The 20,438-nt window shown below is 39.9% G+C and overlaps 1 protein-coding gene across 3 annotated transcripts in view; it reads left to right on the top strand.

Annotated features, from left to right (window-relative positions):
* Positions 1 to 20,438, top strand: part of PRICKLE2 (prickle planar cell polarity protein 2) — a 340,264-nt gene that overhangs the window by 175,198 nt on the left and 144,628 nt on the right. The window contains exon 1 of one of the 3 annotated variants that reach the window (XM_087923607.1): positions 9,750 to 10,582. The exons of 1 other annotated variant lie outside the window; for it this stretch is intronic. The gene's annotated coding sequence lies outside the window, so the exon portion shown is untranslated. Of the gene's footprint in view, positions 1 to 9,749; positions 10,583 to 10,926; positions 11,029 to 20,438 lie in introns of those variants that run through there. One more of the 3 variants, XM_087923608.1, reaches the window with a different exon arrangement.

Genomic DNA, 20,438 nt, shown 5'->3' with positions numbered 1-20,438 from the left:
TTACAATTTTGCAAACGAAATTCTTGCTTGCTTTTGCCTGTTTGAGTTTCAGTCCATTTTTTTCTGTGCTTCAATTAATATACTTTGGGTGACTATATACACCCAATCACGAGAGGGAGAGGTTTGTAAGGAGGCAGAGCAGGGCTCTATATCAAATTCTTGTCTTTAGTCCAGATTAAACATGCCAGGTTTAATTTTTAAATCAGACTTACATCTTTGACTGCCAGGAATGAAGGAGGCTGAAGTGGGAGTTAAGGCATGCCTGAATGTTGGTTTGTGTGTTGAAGGAAGGATGCTTTCCTGGAACAAATTATTTTGACCCACAAGTGGCAATTCATACTCCATGTTTAAATTGATTCCTCAGACCAGTTAAAATTTTGCCTGATCACTGTTACAGAAGAGAAAAAAACCTATTTAAAATCACTCTCTTTGTTTGTCCTTGCAGCTGAGAGTTAGTCTGCAGTTATAACCAATAAATTAGTGACAGTATTCAACAAAAACAGCACTAAGATTTTCACTACAGTCCCTTAAGAAATCACAATGGCTTGGATCTCTCAAAAGACTAAATCATTATGAATGTGTTCACATGTTGTAATACATTGGCGCTAAACCATAATACGATTTAATGCAAACCCAACCAATAGTTTAAGATTATACCTGCTAAAAGTATACCTGTGGTCAATGGATTCATATCTATTATGCAATCAGTGGCCATTTTCACAGCTAGAGCCTGAATGAAATCAAGTGGAATAATAATAATACATTTAAAAATCACTGGATCGTGTGTAATTGGCTATTTCTGGCTCCACTGCTTTCTCTTCTCTTTATTGACAGAATGCTATCCACAGAAACTGCTCCTAGTGTATTTTTTTTGGCGACTGGTGCTCTGGTTTTAAGCCAAGATTGGGCTAAGTCTGGGTTGTTTATAGAGTATTATTAATGGTGGCTTTCGGTGGTTTTTTTTTTTTTTTTGCAAATTGAAGACTTTTTTGAATTTCACTATTTTTGCATCAGGCCATAAAATAATGGATCCCCCATGCCTCAAGACCCCCATTATTACTCAACTGAAATATCAAGCAATACTGGCCAGTGAAGGATTAGCTATGAATATATTTTAAAATACATTCATATGTGGAAATGTGGAAGAAGATATAGTGAGAAAGTAATCCTTTAGCTTCGGGGAGTAATATATTCTATAGATTTGGCCTTGTGCCTTTCAAGTTTGGCTGCCTTAAGGGAGTAAGCCTTCACTGAAAATAAAGGGGCTTACTCCTAAAAAAAACAAACCCAAACATGTCTAGGGTTGTGCTGCAAATCCATATAATTAAAATAAGAAAACTTCATAAGGTTATCAAACATTCACCAAATGTTCACTGAGTATTCTGAGATTCTGTTTGTATAACTATTCTCTTGTTATAATACCATCGTCTCTGACACTTTGCCAGGAGTCTGGCGTATATGAATGTGATGATAGATAGATGGATGGATGGATGGATAGATAGACAGACAGACAGACAGACAGACAGAGTATGTGCATTATTTGGCATGTGCACTGCCTCAGATTTGGTTCCAAAAAGTGGAGCAAAAATGTAGGAGCATCTGCCTACACAGTCCTTCAAAGCAGCTTCACCTTTGGGTAGGGGAGGGAGAGGGAGGATTGCAGCTTTGGCAACTGCCAGATGTTCCCAGAAAAGACACAACTGCTTTAAAGAGCTGCAAACAAGTGCTAGGTGGGGACTTCTACAGCCTGGAGCTCCTTTCAGGAAATGAACACAAATCTTTGCACATATTAACACCAATGGGATATCTCTATGGATTGATCTATTTGTGCAATTTATCCTTATTGGAACATCAAAAGTTACAGAATTCTAGAGAGTTCATTTATGAAAAAAGATAATTAAGGCACACCCCCCCAGCCCCAGCCCCACCCCCAATCCTGCTATGCTGCCTCTTCATGGCAGAGTGGTTGCTCCTTAGGAGACCTCAGGTGATGACTTCAGGTGATGACCTCAGGTGATGACCTTAGGTGACTCTGCTGGGAGCTTACAGTCTTGGCATCCACACCCAAAATTATTCATTCACCTCAGCTGCCCAACTAAATCAGCAACATAAATTTCAAAAGAGAAAGATGCTGGAGGCAAAATATCATTTGATTAACAATAGCAAAGACATCATTTCATATTGTATGGGAGAAGGCAGTAGGAAACAATTCCAGAAACCACACCCATAGGCAATATACTAATGATGTAGTGCCAGATAATGGCCCCTTGGGTGGATGGCATTGAACATATTACTGAGGAAGAGATGAGGATTTTTCTAAGGACAGGTAATCCTCAACTTAGGACCGCAACTGAGCCCAAAATGTCCATTGCTAAGTGAGTTTTGCCCCATTTTTGACCTTTCCTGCCACAGTTGTTAAGTGAATCACTACAGTTAGTAACACAATTGTTGAGTGAATCTGATTTCCCCCATTGACTTTGCTTGTCAGATGGTTTCAAAAAGTGATTGTGTGACCCTGGGACACTGCAACCATCATAAATACATGCCAGTTACCAAGTGTCTGAATTTTGATCCTATGATCAAAAGGATGCTGCAATGGTCATCATTGTGAAAAACAGTTGTAAGTCAATATTTTTCAGTGCCTTTTTAACTTTGAACAGTCATTAAACGAATGGTTGCAAGTTGAGGACTACCTGTACTAAAGGTGCTCATGATCTGGGTAGATTCCAGTTGATAGGATATCTAGTTCCAATGATGCGAACAAACAGCATTACAATGGGAACAATGGAATGTAAGAAACTGAAGAAACATAAACATGGCACCATTGATATCTTAGGCATTACATCAGCAAATTGAAATGAACTGGAATTGGGGACTTTTGAGTCAGAAGATAATAGTGTATGTTGTTCAGAACAAGAAAGTTAAAGAAGGAACAATTGTTTTCAGTCAGGAAAGATATAGAAAACACAATACATGGGTACAACTGAATAACGTATTTTGTTCCTTTTAAGTGTGACTCTTGTGTTTTATCTGCGAGTTTACGATTGAATAAAGATTTATTTGATTTGATATCAGTTAGACCACAGGAAATCTTTTAATGTGGCAATTATCCAGGTTTATGCTCTGATCACTGATGCAGAAGAAGAAGCTGATGAGCTTTTTGGTCAAGTTCAATATAAAATTAACAGAATAAGAGTAAAATGGGCTGCTTGTGGTCTGTTTATTTATTTAGAAAATCTATATTGCTGCCTACTTGCACACATGGCAATTCAAGGCAGCTTACAAGGATATAAGGTTGAAGACTGAAATGCTGAAATTATAAACACTAAAGAGAAAAACATGGTTGGGCTGAATAGCCCAGGAAAAGAAGCAGGAGAATGACTTACCAATTTCTACTAATCCAATCATTTCTTCCTTGTCAACAGTGTTTTCAAACAACCCAAAACTACAATTATCTCTACATGCATTACCATTTGAAATATAGCAAATTGAAATTGGCTGCATTATTGGGCAAAGATTTTGAAAGGTTCGGTTATAATAGCAACGATGGGGGAGGTGGGGAGATTAACTGAGGAACAAATCAAAAACTGCTCATGTGTACGTTCCAAGTCAAGCTAAAGAGGAAGAAAAGCAGCCATTTTCCTCTATATGAAATTGAGCCTCTGCCCAGTATTTTTAAGGAGAACATCAGGAATCACTTTGAAGTCCTGAACCTCACTGACAGAGAATAGGGAGAACTATGGATTGAAATCAAAGAAGGGCCAATATGAAAAGACAGTGTCAAATACCTAGAGACAAGAAAGCAGACTTGATATCAATGGAATTGCCAGTAGAGGTTTGCCAAGAAGAGAAAAGGAGCCAATTCTAGGAAAGACAACGAACTTAGGAACGAACTTAATAAAGAATCTCAGAACACTCTAAGAAAAGACAAGAAGCAATATTGCAGCATTTCTAGAAACATCAAAGATGAAAAATATAAATGCCAGACCTTCAAACCAGCTTTAGAAAAGGAAAAATAACAAGAGGCATTATTGCTCAGGCAGACTAGATAATTCAGAAAGCCAAAGAAGTCAATATGTGCTTCACTGAGTACTGACTGAATACCTTCAACTGGCAATTAAAGCATTGAAGTGGTGGATATCTCCTGCCTTTAGACAACAGTAAAGGAACAACAGTCAAGAAATACACTGCAGACGAGCACTTGAAAGAACAGCAATGACATTGATATCCATGTGCCGCTTTATGTCTACGATTTAAAAATACAAAAATCACACAGGCAACTGTTTTCCCCGTGACTCTCTCTAAATGTGAAAGTTGAACTTTGAAGTAGCAGAATAGAAGTATTATTTGGGCTTTTGAATTTTGGTGTTGAAGAAGACACCCGAGAATACAATGACAGTTAAGGAAAATATGGATCAGAACAAATCAATCCAGAATTCTTAATTTGAGGTACAAACGATTACGTTCAAGTCGTTATAGTTTGCACTTATTATGCAGTGATACAACTTTCACAAGAAGTCTATTTTTACTGGGAAATGTGGAAGGAAAGAGAAAAGAACAATTACTAGCAAGGTGGAAGCACAATTAGAAGTCCAGAAAAGACTGGTACAGATTATTATCCTGAAGATCTTTCTGTCTATCGCCATGAGTCGATCCTGTTAGAGGGCATTTAATCAAAACTTATTATAATGCTAAATAAAATACTTCCATAATCAATAACATCCAACCCATTGAACACTGACATTTTTTTTCTATGCTAGATCTGAGAATCTGAACTGCTTATAGGGACCATTCCTAAATAAGTAACTGAAAAATAAGTAAGTCCTTTGCAATTCTACAATGATTTTGATAATTTGGAAGGGGGTTTCCTAGAATTTGGCTGAATTGTCTTAGATGATGTGGTGCTGGTCAATTGTTCGCTTTGTTGTTATTGTTTTTTTTTAAAGGAAAGAAGTGTCTTGTTCTTGCTTGTGACATGCAGTATATATTCCGCCTCTGTTTAGCTCCTTAGAAGGTCTTGTCTGGCACAGCAGGGTTTTTAACTGCCTCACTTGCCTATGCCCTAATAATTGTATTTATGGATATTATAAACAGACCAATGCTGCTTTCTGCTATTCACGCTGCTGGCTGGCTCTTCCTACCACTTCTTCTTTTAATAGCCTTATCTAAACATTGGTATCCATCTTTTTTTTTTTTTTTGTAGCAATAAGCAATAGAATTAGGCTCCCCCTGAACCTATTTTGCTAGACTTGCAGCTTGAGATATTCTGACAATCCTAATTTTAAAAAATCCTATTGATTTGCAGAGAAATGGAGATATGGAAAGAAACAGGGTTTGTGGTATTCTTTTAACATATTGATCTTATTTTGCTATGCTTTGTTTTTGAGATATCTACTTGGAATCTTAGCAAAGGAGGATGTAAATATTTTAAAAGGTTTTCAAAATGGGAAAGTGTATTTACTGGGGGAAATAGTCCAGGGAAAATATGGATGGAGTTGAGAACAAGCCCTGTTCAGTTGGGAGCTTTCAAGTGAAAAATGCTGCCTTAGGTTACTGCGACTGGCAAATCCTAACATAATATTGCTCGTGCAGATGATTCTTTTTAGATAACACTACAGACAGGCTGCTAGACAAGTAGAACATAGGCAGGGCGAGGGTCACAGGTCTGGACCTTAGGTCTAAAATCCAGAGCTCAAAACTCCTGGGACGGCAGATGAAACGTGTCTTTAACACCTGAGAAATCGTAAACAAACCAGGCAATTGCACCACCAGGGTCCCCCCCATCATCCACTTATTTTTAAGCATGTAGTCAGTGGGCCACCTAAATTTAAGAAAGTTATTTTATTCTTTTTTGCTTAGAAACATTCTTATCCCTTTCCATATGCTATAGATTTTATGGCAAGATGTTCACCTCAGGCTTAGCAGAAACAGCCTCAATTTTATTTGTGCAGCGCTGTGGGACTTTGAAAGGTGAGCTGCCTGCACAGAGAGAGCATTTCTTCTGTTTTAATCAAGGTTATTAAAGCCTGGCTCATTTCTTTGTTAGTTGTGTTAGCAGTTCTGAAAATTGGACAGCAGCGGCCTTTTCAAAAGGATGTGGAGCGGAGCAGAAGTTTTTGCATCTAGTAACTAACCATAACTATTAACTGTACCATTGCACGGAATACCTTCAATTAAAAGGATCTGGCACCTTCCGTTAGCAGATGGTAGACGGGCTTAGGCTTAGATCCATCTTTCCCTAACCAGATGTAATCCATGTGGGCTGGGCTCCAACCCCCACCCCCCTAGGTGTGTTTTGCCAGCTCAAATCCAAGCAAGACAGAGATGCAAGACAGAGGTAGTCCTCCCCTTATCACCATTCATTTAGCGACCACTCAAGTTACAACCCCATTGGGAAAAAAAGGTGATTTGCAATTGGTCTGTGCACTTACGACCATCACAGGATCCAAATTTGGGAGTTTGGCAACTGACATGCATTTGTAACTGTTGCAACGTCCTGGGGTCATGGGAATTCCATTTGAGACCTTCCCAGCTGGCTTCCAGCAAGTGGAATTGATGAAGAAATTTCACTTAACAACCACACGATTCACTTAATAACTGCAGTGTTCCGCTTAACAGTCATAGCAAAAAAAAAGGGGGTCATACAAAGGCCCAACTCACTTAACTATCAACGTGGCTTTTCAACAGAAATTCTGGTCCCAATTGTAAGTTAAGGACGCAGTAACACTTAGACTTATATACTGCTTTACCGTCCCCCCACCCACCCAAGTGGTTTACAGAGTCAGCATATAGTGTCCCCCCCAACAATCTGGGTCCTCATTTTACCCACCTAGGAAGGATGTAAGTCCGAGTCAACCTTGACCCGGTGAGAATTGAACTGAGGACAGTGGGCAGAATTAGCCTGCGTTACTGCATTCTATAGCATTGCTCAATTGCTTGTTTGATATAGAGTTGAACCTCCTGAAAAAGAAGGTCGATTGGGGAGTACTTTTTGATTCCCAATTATCTCTGAATTCTCCCGTAGTGATGATGGCAGGAGGTAGATGCACATCATGCAGCTGTTTCTGAGATGATTGAGCTTAACATTTTTTGTCCTATAGTGAGGCTTGAATACGGAAGTAGGTTCTACATAGGATTAATTCTGAGGGATGTCTAGAAGCTTCGTATCTATGGAGATTCTCAGTCACTCAGGTCATGGTTGTCCCAAAAGCAACTGGTCTTTCTTCAAAGACTTTTCGCTTCTCAACCAAGATGAGCTGGAAGAGCTGAAGAAGCTTCTTAGATAAGAAGCGAAAAGTCTTCAAAGAAAAACCAGAAAGTCCAGTTGCACCTTTGGGTCTAGGAGCTTCAGTTAATATAAAATGCGACTGCCAGGCTATTGACATGATACAGAAAGACTTGCATTGTTGACAGTCCTGTTCTGGAAAAGAACCAAAGTTTTTTTTTCTCCATCATGTAACTTTCCCCCTCTGCATTAAGTGATAGTGACTTTTTAACTAGTTTTATCCTAGTCTAAACTTAAAAAAAAAAAGATTGTTAAACTTTGAGCGGCCTTTGGGTTTTAAAAAGCAGGCATTAATAATGAGGATTAATTTTGCAAATATCAAGCTGTAGTAAACTACATCGTATGTTCTAATTTGGAAGGCAGCATCAGAGATCTCCCCAGGAGTGTTATAGAAATTTGGGTTGATAAGATGTGCATTCATTAAATCAGGCTCTTTTATAAAAGAGCCTGCAGCATTTTTCATCTTTGCTCAAGTCTTGCGGGAATTCACTGCTGAATTCAGTGCCCCCCCCCCACCCCGTACAGAGAGAATCACTACCGAAAAGAAGGCCAGTGTGCCAGATTTCTATTTACCTGTTGTCTGTACCTCCGAGACACTGAATTAATAATAGCCACTTAATAAAAACACTGGCCACATTTGCACAGAATGCTTAAAGTGAAATAGCCTGTTTTCATGCAAAATATTGAATCAGAAATTAACCCAATAGGCAAAATCTACACAAGACTCTTAAGCACAGAAAATAAATCGTATTTCAAGTGAATGCAGGTACATATAAACACATTTTGCAACTGCACCCACTGAATGGGTGCATATGCAAATGCGTGTGTGAATAGGAAAAGTATGAGAATGCAAATGCACCCAGGTTTGTCCAATCCACCCGAGTTTTGTGTGATGCTAAATCCTTGTACCTTTCTGAGCCCGGAAATTCAAAATCCTGCAGGGCTGGAGAGCAGGATCTTTGAAGGATAGTCTCCCTCCATAGGGACTGCAAAGAACCCCAAGACAACAACAACTGCCATTCTGCCCACTTTGCAAAGAGCAATTAATTGGCAATCAAGGGACTGACCCGTCCTGTCCTTTGGGCTGTAGAAGCTCAACCAGCTCGCCTAATTGATGCGCATCCTAGCTCTCTCTCTCCCTTCCCCATTCTTTGATGAAAGGTTTATACACACACACACACACACACACACACACACGTTTTCTTAAGTTTTCGCGGGTACTTACATGTATGGTATTCAGCTTTGTTGGTATTTTCCCACGTCATTGTAGTTGTGCTTTCCGTTTGGCAGAATCTCATCTGCCATCATCAGGCTTCTGTATTGTATTTGTCTGTGAGTCAGACTTTTACTATCTATCTATCTATCTATCTATCTATCTATCTATCTATCTATCTATCTATCTATATTTGCTTTTGAAGTTGTAGCAACGTTTGGCAGAATCTCATCTGCCATCATCAGGCTTCTGTATAGTGTTCATCTGTGAGTCAGACTTTTACAGTGGTAAAAGTCTGACTCACAGATGAACACTATACAGAAGCCTGATGATGGCAGATGAGATTCTGCTGAAATGTTGCTACAACTTTAAAAGCACAACTACAATGACGTGGGAAAATACCTGAACAAAGCAGAATGCCATACATGTAAGTACCCGCGAAAACTTAAGTGTATATCTGTATTCTAGTACTCTCATTTGTCCTAGTACCTATCTCTTCCTACTTATGACTGCAACTTTGTCGCTTGTATCCTTACAATCTATATTGACTGTTTCCTGGGTATGATTTGATTGCTCATTGTACCCTATGACTATTATTAAATGTTGTACCTGATGATTCTTGACTCTTGATGAATATATCTTTTCTTTTATGTAAACTGAGGATATTTATACCAAGACAAATTCCTTGTGTGTCCAACTACACTTGGCCAATAAAGTATTCTATTCCTGTTCCTGTTCCTGTTCCTGTTCCTATTCCTATTCCTATTCCTATTCCTATTCCTATTCCTATTCCTATTCCTATTCCTATTCCTATTCCTATTCCTATTCCTATTCTATTCTATTCTATTCTATTCTATTCCATTCCATTCCATTCTATATAATGTGTGTGTGTGTGTATACACACACACATACACACGTGTATATACGGTGTGTGTGTCTATACACACATAGACATACATAGACACATACACATATATCCCCTCCTTCACTTGTTTCCCCCACCCCTTTCCACTGCGCGTCTGAGCGGCCAACGCAGAGGAGGCGGGGGGGAGCGTGAAGGGCCAGCGGAGAGAAGCGGGCGTTAACCCAGACCGGGAAAAAAAAAAAGGATAACCTGATTTGCATGTAAATATAAACCCGAGGCGCTTGGCCAGCCAATTCGCTGAACTGCCCGAACGAGCTTTTTGACTTGCTGACATCACGCGGACTCATTAGCATGCAGGCCTGCCGAGCTCCGCATCGGCGAGGGTTCTGAGCCCCGGCGCGCGCGAGCCCGCCCCGGGCCCTTTTGGGGGGAGCCTGCTCGAGCCGCTCCGATTCGGCGAAGGAGGGAGGGGCTCCACACTGGACCCAGCCTCGCTGGCTGGGCTGGCTGGCTGGCTGGCTCGCTCGCTCGCTCGGGCGGTCACTCGCTATAATCCAAACCGGACTGCTTGGGGTCGCTGGAAGAGGCAGCCGACTTGTAAGGAAAAAGCAGGAGAGGAACGGAGCGCGCGAGCGAGGGAGACAGGGAGAAAAACCCCAACCCCACCAGTTCGGATCGCGGGGAAAAGCGATGCTGGGCTGTGGAGCCGAAGCGAGTGCCGAGGCACGGGATCCCTCGCCCCCACCGCCCCGCTGACGGCCCCCGCTTTCAATCCACCCTATGCTTTCGGTGTGTGTGGCTGTGTGTGTGTGTGTCTGTGTGTTAAATCTGCCTGCCTGCCTCCCGAGAGGCTGCTGCTGCTTCTTTTTTTGACAAGAAGCCTGCTGCTGTTGCTCATTTCGAGAAAACCTCCCGCTAGCAAACCCGAGCCTTCTGCAAGAATACACAGAGAGACAGAGACAGAGACAGGGAGAGAGAGGAACGAGATACTTTATAAGGCTGCGCTTTTGGAGGGGGGAGGGGGCTTTGTGAGCAAAGTCTTCCCCGAAGAAAAGTAAAGTCTGTTTGAAGAAGAAGAAAAAAAGAGTCCTAATAACAATAGTAATTAAAAAAAAAAGACAGAGAAAAAGGGAAGATTTCGTGGGATTGTAGAGAGAAGGAAAAAAAACAAAAACCACATCCTGACGTTGGGAGTTTGGAGCGACCTGAGGAAAAACAGGTAAGGGATGCTTGCCGTTTCGGGAGTTCGGTTTCTGAGGTGGGGGGAAGCTTCGCGGTCGTAGAACAGGAGCGAGTCACGTGACCAGTCAGTTGGGTTTCCTTCTCCGGCGGACCCGCTCCTCCATTCCCGGAGCGCGGTCCGTTTTGGACGAAGGCTTCGGGAGGATTCGGAAAAGCAGCCGCGGTCGAGGATGGCCGCTTATTAAATCAAGCGGGGGGGTCGAGGAGACACGGCTAGGTATCTTTCCGTCGTTAGCTCGGGTCTTCCTTGAGCGGCAAAGCAGAGTTTTTCGGGGGGGACGAGCGGGTTTTGGATTTCTGCGAAGGGCCTGGCGGGGTGCCAAATGTGCCGAAGTTCCCCCTCCGGAGCAGCCGTCTTCCTCCCCTCGGGCTGGGCTGCTGTACTGACTGGCATTTGCCATCCTTCATCCCGGAAGGCACCAGGTGGGGGAAAAGATTCTGTTACATATTTTGTGGGTGAGACTTGGGGTGTGTGTGTGTGTGTGTTCTGGTTTCATCTAATCTATTCGTTTGGGTTTCCTGAAAGATTTCCTCCTCAGAAATGTTAAGAGAGATTTTAAGAGTCCCTCATGTCGTGCTTTTATATTTATACAAGCAAGCCCTGCGGCGGTTGGTAACGATGGGCAAACCTTTTCCTGAAACAAGCTATGTTCAGCTATGTTCTCTGGAGTTTCTGAAGCTTTAGGGAGTTGTTTCCCCTGCCTGCCCCAGGGGTTTGTTTGTCCTGCCTTTTCTCCCAGACTGGTTCTCTGAAGTGTATTGGAAACCAACTCCCATGATTTGAATTACAGAAGGTGTGAAGAGGCAAATTAGCCTAGCTTGAAAAGAGCTCCTTCCTAGTACTTGTCTTGTGGTAGTGTCACTGGTGTTTTTTTTTTTTTTAAACCCAGTTGTTCCTTGTTAGTGGTCTCTCTTGAACTTATTCTGCTGTTCTTTAATGATTTTTCACATTCCGCAGAGCAGTGCCTGGAGGAGAGAGAACCGGGATTTCTCATGCCAAGAGTTAAATTGGGTGATCAGAGATAGTTGTGTAGCTTTTCCATCGAGGGAGAAAAGTCTGTGCATGTTTCATCTGATGGTTGAAGGATGCTTTTCCATTATCTTCTTGTCATGATCCTGGGGTACCTCAAGAGCGTAATTTTCATTTGCTCCAGGTGATGTGCGAGTTGTATCAAAACTATTTTTTCCCCCTGAATGTATTTCACAACCCTGCTCATCATAAGAGACAGCACATTTTTCAAATAAATAACTATACTGTAGCAGATTTTTAATATTCCTGAGTAAGTCCCTAAGCAGGAACCTTCACAAACATTTATATCTTTTGTTAATCTTAAGTATCAGGAAGGTTTAAAAAGGCACAATCTTCCACTATCTTGCGCATGAAGACTGTTTATTCTTGTGGTGGTTTTAAAATCTGAGGCTGTGGGGGTGAGGGGTGGGCTCAGTCCTTGCAAAACAATTTCCGAGAAGAATTGCCAGAGCAAACATTCGGAATGGAATGTCTATGGCTGTAAAACAGTTTGGAGGAAGAGAAGTAATGCTGGGAACAATTGCAGAGTAGTAGGAAAGGCATCTGATGCTGATAGAGGCTAACAGAGAGCGGCTAAAAGCTTTTCTGCAGCTTGTCATCGTTCTGATGCAACATGGCTTCCAAACAAGAGGTTTGTGTCTGTTTCTGATTCAAGAGTGCTCCTTCATCTCATCTTCTGAAGTGCCAGCATAGGTGACGGGGCACTGGGAAACTCATTGCTTTGGTGATCCGAAGTCTGCTGTTTGTGCCAGGGTAGCCCAGTGAGATACCACTGCTGTTGTGTGCAGTTGTTGAGTTCCCAACTTTCTTTCCTTACCCTTTAAGCATGTGTGCACTTTTAAAGCTTGCGATCTATTTTTTTTTTCCTCCCAGCTTTCTTCCTTGGCAGCATCAGCATTGAAAATGTTAAGCGCCTGCATGCTAAACGTGTAGAGATGGACTCCAGTTATGTTTAAAACAAAACAGGAATCTGGAAGATGGAATCATTCATTCATGGGGGAGGGCAAATGGCTCTGTTTATTTAGCAACGAAGGACTTTATTGAGTTGGAATGCTACCTTGCTGATTCGGAAAGTAGGATTAAAAAATATGCAATCCCCACCCCTACCCTCTCCAGGATTGCAAGCCTTTCAGAGCACACTCATGCTGGACAAATTGGTGTGGAAATAAGGTTTATCCAAAGGTCCATTACTCCTTAAGTTTCCTTCCTCTCCACCCCCCACCCCCCCAAAAAAATTCTGCTTCCCTGCTAAAAAAAGTGGACTTAAATGCTAGCATCTGCTCAGGACACATGGTGGTGTGGTTTGCATTGCTGGTAGATATATGACAGCTCCTGCTAAGTTGCTTGAGGTTGCGTTTTTTCAGCCCTCCCATATGAACATTTTTAACAATGCCTGCCTTGGAAAGCCCAGCTTTCGGAACCCTTGGGACAAACCTGGCATAAGATTATGAGAACAGTTAAAAAGATACAGAATCACGGTCTGATAGATAGATTAGACCCAGAGGCTGGCAAATAGATATTATTCTTCAGTGCGTAGGCTACAGTTCCCATTTGTGCTAAAGAGCTACGCTAACTTCACACCCAACTTCATTGGTGGGAACGCTTCGTAAGTTTGCAACGTTTAAAGCGTCTCACTTAAAGTGTGTCCTTTTGAAACTTGGAGAGCAGGCTGAACGATCTCCCAACACATCTGTCATGTCGCTCTGCTTTCACCGTCGCCACCATTTGCCAAAGTTACCCTAGCATGTAGGCACAAGAAACAAAAATACAGGGTTGGGTTGGAGAGCATCATTAAGATGCCTTTTGTTCTACGAGATGCGCTGTGGTTGTAGTGGCAACAGGCTCTGTTATGACACTGCTTTTGAAGCTGTCTGGCAGAGAACTGCTAAGTAGGACATTCCTTCCTGTTCCCAGCTGTGAACCCAATCAGACTCTCATTTCCCAACAGCAATAGTGCTTTCCAGCCTCCCCCCCCCCCTGACAAAATTATAACTGCAGAGGATACTGCTTTCAAATCTTGCTATCTCTGACTCAAGACCAAATGTAAAGGAGTTTAACTAGACATTTTCTGGCTTTCACATATGATTTGGAGAAAAGCTTTCAATGCTACAGCCAAGGTCTTATTGTTTCCTTGGTCCCTGGACAATAGGCTCTACTGTAAAAAATGTGAAAGAATTAAAGCGAGATAACCACAAGGATTATTAGGGAATGCAACAAAAAAAGAAAGCACCAAGTAATCATGTCTAATGAGAAGTCCAACTGAGGTCCATTGTATGAAAAAGAACTCCACATTTTGTTCTGATCATTTTGGCCCATGAGGTCAAAATCCATGTGTTTAATTAATAATAAATATCTTAGATAAAAGTCATGGAATATAGCAGAGATAACCTGTGTTTCAAACATTTTGAATTTCAGCTTCTCTAGATTCCAGTCAGTAATTCCATTGGCCAAGGATCATGGGTATTATAAACCTAAATGGGGATCTGGGGGGGAGCTTACTTATGTTTGGCATGTAGCAATGCCTATACATGTACGATCAAGATGTCCTTGAATTCTGAACAGTATTTTTGGCAACAATATGGAAGCGGCTTTCAATTGCCCATATATGACAGCAGGTAAATTTCGTTACAAACTCTGTATTTTCTCAGAAGGAAGATCTCTGTTTGTTTCCGAAAAGTCTGGAAAATGAAAGAGGTCTCTTCAGTTAACCAAGAATACAATATTGAAAGTAAATATCTTTCCTCTTCAGTCTCTCTTTATTGGGGGTCATATTAAACTCCAGGTCATCTGGCATTTCAGTTAATATGGCTTAAAATAATTTATTGGCCCTGAACTATAGCCAAAATAGAGACATTTGACAGGATTTCAGCAGCTAGTGTTAATTGGGTTTGGGAAAGTCTCGTCAGTAAGAGACAGGTTGAAATCTTGTAGGAAGATAATTGGATGGTGTTGGACCACTCATGTTTCCTTAGGATGAGCTACTTCTTATGATAGTAAAATGGGCAAATCTAGGATTATTGCCTTCTGAAGGTCATTTATTTAAGTTACCTCTATTATCTTAACTAGTATTCATACAGCCAAAAATTTAGCAGTAGAAGAGGCGGAATAAAAATTATAACAGAGAGAAAAGCCAAGTTGCAAATGATAGCAGCAGCCAAAGATAATGTAAGTCAGAACACTTTTTAATGCATTTTTAAGCAATGAATAATTGTTGCAACCTACTGAATAATTGTTGCAACCTATTGCCCAGGCTAGGTTGAAAAGGTTGAAGGCTTAGCCTGGGCAATAATTTTAAAAATGTCAGATCTCTCATTTCCCTTCACTATATATCACCATGGCCTAGGCAATCAACTATAGAATTGGGCCTCTGATCTTTGCAATTAGGTGAGCAAATTTTTCTTTCATGAAACAGAGATGTACATAAACGATTGCAGTGCTTCTGATAAATGCTGTGAGATGAGCTGGCCCCTAAAATATACAACCCTTTTCTTCAAACTGTTTCTTAGTCTCTTTCTACTCTCTCATCACTATTTGCAAATCTATTTGAAGCTGACCTTATTTGCCAGCAAACCTTTTGGGGCAATGCACAATTTTGAAAGCAACTTGCAGGTGTCATCTGGCTTGCTTTCTCACAAAACAACAATTATGGGGAGTGCAGTTTTTAGCAATAAACTGATTAGATAGTTCTGGCTTGCTCCTTTAATCTGCCAGATTTGATTACCTTGTTCTGCGCACATATACGCGCGCGCACCCACCCACACATACACACCACACATAACTCCTCCAAATTTGATTACCTTTTTCTACACGCACACACACAAACACATTTATATGCTAACATACATAAGTGTGTGTGTGTGTGTGTGTCTAAAATAAAGAAGAGAATAATTATAAAGGAATTAGAACGTAGCAAGAAGAGTATAGCATGATCCATCTATAATCAATATATCCACTAAAAATAGATTTTCTAAAAGTTGGTCATTTAACAGTGAAATAATCTTAAGTATGTATAAACTACCTTTTATTCTATGAGATACTACTTTACTATTGCCAGTTGCCATATAATTTTAGATTATGTATCAGTTTTTATTTTTCCAAGCATAAGTTATAATGCTCTCTTTCAACCCAACCCACCTCACCAGATTGTTGTTGTGAAAAAAATAGGAGCGGGAGAGGTGTGTTGGATATGTTCACTGCCTCGAGTTATTTGTAAAAAATAATAAAGACAGGAAACAAATAATAAACAAACAAACAAATAAATAATGTCTAATAGATTTTTGTTTGGACCTTCAAACAACGATAAAGAGAGTTCCATGTGCAGTACATAATGATTACATTTTGAATAATTACACTCCATTCCTGAGAAGTTATTTTCCAAAATAATTGAATGGATGAACATTGCCACCAAAGATGATAGTGAATTTCTTCTTGTATACAGATTGTTCACCAGCATTTCTTAAGTTACTGTATCTGATTAAGCATAATAGAGGTTAAATGACATCTGTGTGCAACCTTTAATTATTTTCTCTTTGGCTGAAACTGATTTTGTAGGTTTAGCATGCCAGATTAAAACCCATTTAGCTCTCCCAGTGTGGGAATGTAAATCCTTTTCTGAGATTGCTGTTGACTCCCTTGATAGTATATTTGCAGTCATGTGAAAAAAAGTCAGTACATCCTCTTGGAGTTCTGTGGTTTTATGTATCAGAACATGGTAAAAATCATACAGTCCTCACAATTCTTAAAAGCAGGTAACGACAATGCATGATATAAACACATGGTATGCACCATGTCATCATTTATTTTGCAAAAAGAAAGCTAAAATGGAGAAGCTATGAAAAAACTAAGCACACCTGATGATCCAGTAGTTTGTAGATCCACCTTTAGGAGCAATAACTTGAAGTAATAGTTTTCTGTATGGCTTTATTAGTGTCTCACATGGTTGTGGAATCACGTGAAAAAAGTAAGAGAACCCTTTACCATGCTTAGTTTTCTCCATTTTGGCTTTCTTTTTTTCTAAAATAAATAACAATATGGTATAATATATCATGTGTTATTGTTCATCTGTGGTTGTGTTTGCCTACTTTTAAGAATTGCTAAGGACCAGATGATTTTTACTATGTCCCGACATGTAAAACCATAGAACTCAAAGAGGGTTCACTTTACTTTTTCCCATGACTTTATGTGTGGACCCAGGGATGGGATACAGCCGGTTGGGGCAAACCAAATGTTAAATTTACATCTGGTTCACCAAACCGGTAGTTGAACCGACCAGCTGGCCCCTCCCAGGAGTTTCCACACAGGCCATTCTGGATACAGGTAAGTGCAGGATCCGCACAGAGGCTCTGGGAGGGTGAAAAACGGCCCCTTCCAGAAGTCCGGAAACGTGCCTGTTTTCGGCTTCTGGATGGCTTCTGGAGCCCGGGGGAGGCTGTTTTTGCCCTCCCAGAGGCCCAAAGGAAACCTCCAGATTCTGGGGAAGGCAAAAAATGGCCCTCCCAGAAGTTCCGGTAGGCCATGGCCACGCCCAACCAGCAACCAGGCAGAGAACCGGTTGTTGAGATTTTTGGATCCCACCCCAGTGTGGTCCATATCAACTCAGCTATAGTAAAGATCAACCTTTCATAGTTAAGTTGCAAGTCAATCAGTATCCATTGTTCAATTTCTGTTGAAGACCTACATAGTCGCTTGGCTGAAATGGACAGCCATAGAAATAAAATAAAATAATAGAAGTAAAGAAATTCCGTTTTCAATGTTGCAGTGAAATGAATCGGCTGTAAAACATTTTGCTTGGTGTTAACTAAAAGACTACTGAAATGCTCCCATGTTGTAGGTTTACCGTTGTTGTACAATTCTTGGAATTACTTCAGTTTTACTTTTCCCCAGTCCTTAAACTGAGCATACTGTATTTATTTGCATAAAACGACCAAGCCTAAAATGTGAATGGGAACAGACATTTTAAGAGTCTGCTATTTCTATATGTAATTGTAGTTTACTGGGATCATCTTGGGAAAAGATTATGTTTGCATGTCCTAATGTGTGCATGTGATACAAAATGTCACAAGTATGTCCTTGGCAGAAGGATGTCATGGCACTATGTAGACATCATGTTGACACTGTTGTAGTTTTTTTGAGGATGTCTCTAAGATCCTGCCATTTGGGTCTAAATAGTAGTTTAACTTGAATTCTAATTCTTACTCTAATTTGGGTCAAATTTTTGCCTGCATGGCTGAATACTTTCAAGAAATGTTCCTACCCTTTTAAATTTATGTTTCAAGTTTTTTAAAGCATTATTGTTATTGCATCTCCAACAAAATGCTGTTCAGACAGTCCTTCTCTATATAAACATCATGGAGTCCAATAAATTTCAAATATTTTTGTTTTATAAATCATAATTACCATTCTAGCTGTAAAACTTAAGATATTCTTCTATTGTCGAGACAATATAGGGACCTCTAATTTATTATCCCATGCATTTCTTAACATCAGCTTTTCAAACTGATTTATTGATATCTATAAAAACTAATAGTAGGTTTTTTAAGTTTTAAGGTTGCTCTAGTTAGTATCTCAGGGATGTCAGAAGCTGAAAATGCTGCTCGTCCAAACAATATTGTTAACAAATGTAGTATTTGTAAATGCAGCCATTTTATTACATCCAAACAGTATTGTTAACAAATGCATTTGTAAATGTAATCATTTTATTACATCTGCTAGATGATAACATTTTTATTTCTGACCAATCTTTTAAGACTTTGCTTAGTCAGCAGTTTGCTTTTCCATGGGTTATCCAACAAAATAAAAACAAGATATTTAACTGGAACAAAAGGGAGTTTTCTTAATCCCTATGAGTTTTGAAGTATTATGTCGAAAAAAGATTCTGTAGAGTTGTTTGCTTTAAACAATCCAATTGTTAATAAGGGAAAATTGTTTGTAGAATAAATATTCAGCAAGTGGAAAACTTTGTCCAGTCTACAAATCAGATCCTTTTGAGCTTCTACTGGTAAGATTCCAGATTTCAGACTTTCTGGGGTGTGTGTAAGTTTTTCTTTTTAAAAAAAATCATTAAATGAAGATGGAGATTTCCCATTGGTTTAATTGTATTAAAATATACCGCTGATTTTTTTGGTGTGGGGAGTGGGTATTATGTCAGTTGAGGCTGAAAGTATTAGATAAATATTCCAATCACAAATACTAGCTGGACTGAGTTGGAAAAAAAGATGAAATGGACCTCATTTTTGTTAACATGCTTGAAATGGTTGAATGGCCAAATATGTTAAAGGAATCCTTGTCTCTTATACTTAAGGAGCCTTTAGACTTAATCAAATCAGTGTAAAGGCATTTGTATCCAAAGAGCTGGCTCAGAGATCATCCAACAATTATTGCTTATATCATTAAATGCATTTCTTCAACTTCAGCTGATTATTGTAAGTAGTGTCAAAGCTCTTTATCTCCCGTGCAGCTGTGATTTACTGCCACCTAAGCAAATAAGGTCCCAATAAACATCATACCTCTCCTTATTCCTAATGAAATATTTAAGCCTATTCCCCAATGAATGAGAATTGAAATCTTTCTGATCTGAACTTTCTTGATCAGATCAAAAGAGGTCCAGTTTCTTTGCTCATAAGCTCAAAATGTTAAAACTGTAATTGCCACTGTTAATAATCATCACTAAACTTGTAACATTATCATTCCCAAACAATAGCATATATGTATAAAAATGAATACTATAAAAATAAATACATATGAAATACAGGTACAGACTAAATGACCTACTTACAGATGCTAGACAAATCAGCAATGATCATTTGGCTGTTTTATTTGGCCAGCACACAGAGTCTAGATAACCTGTCAGGAATAACAGATTGCTTATCTGAGTTTTCTTTTATAAAAAAAAAAATGAAAATCCTCCGAAAGTCCAGAAAATAAGATAAATGTGGCAACAGGTATCTCTCTATAAAAAATGTAGTGGTCTGGACAATCATATCTCCTGGATAGTTTAATTGGTTTTCCTGCACAACTGCAGAGGGTTAGCCCAGATAAGAGTTTTTGAACTTTTTCAGGCTTTCTTTTTAAAATAATTTTTTAAAAACCCTTGACTGAGAGACCTTCCAACTCTAGAATTCAACATTTATGTGATTCACTATGAGAGAACAGGGCCAACTGTTTCAGCAGCTCCAGAGCCTCAAGGAAAAATGCATTCATTAAAAGGCAAATTATTAAATCTGCCATCTAAGGAAACAGATGGCAGGACGTCAAAGATCCTCAGGAAAATGCTTTCCAGTTGGGCAGAAATAAATCAGTATGGCAACAGGATAATTCAAGGCAGAGTTACAGGTTCCTATATTTTAAAATTTGGTTTTGTTTTTTTATTTAATGCATTTCTGATTCTTTACAGCCGAATAGTCTAGCACTGTTGCTGTTCATGGAAGTTTTGGGGCAAGACAATTTGACATAAGTTTCCCTGGAATGGCCTTCATCCAATTCAACTGGAAATTATCAATAAATATCAGAGGAGCCAGCCCAGGTGCAAGATATTTAACCATAACCAGAAGTAAGGAATGGCCATCCAAATTCTTCCTTCGGTGCTGAAGAATTCAATGTCAAAGCAAAAAGCTGTACTGGAAAGATATCTGAAACATTAAAATGCAATGCGCTCTACATGGAGCTGCCCTTGAAAAGTATCCAGAAGCTTCAATTGGTTCAAAGTGCAGCAGCCCACATGGTTTTGTGTAAGTCTAAATTTGCACACCTGTTTTGCTGGAGCTGCATTGTTTGGTGATTTCCTTCCAGGTCCAATTCAAGATGC

This window comes from Pseudonaja textilis, chromosome 2 (assembly GCF_049901715.1).
Source record: "Pseudonaja textilis isolate UNSWEBS1 chromosome 2, rPseTex1.2, whole genome shotgun sequence".
NCBI lineage: Eukaryota > Metazoa > Chordata > Lepidosauria > Squamata > Elapidae > Pseudonaja > Pseudonaja textilis.
This window is presented reverse-complemented; position numbering and strand designations above follow the sequence as displayed.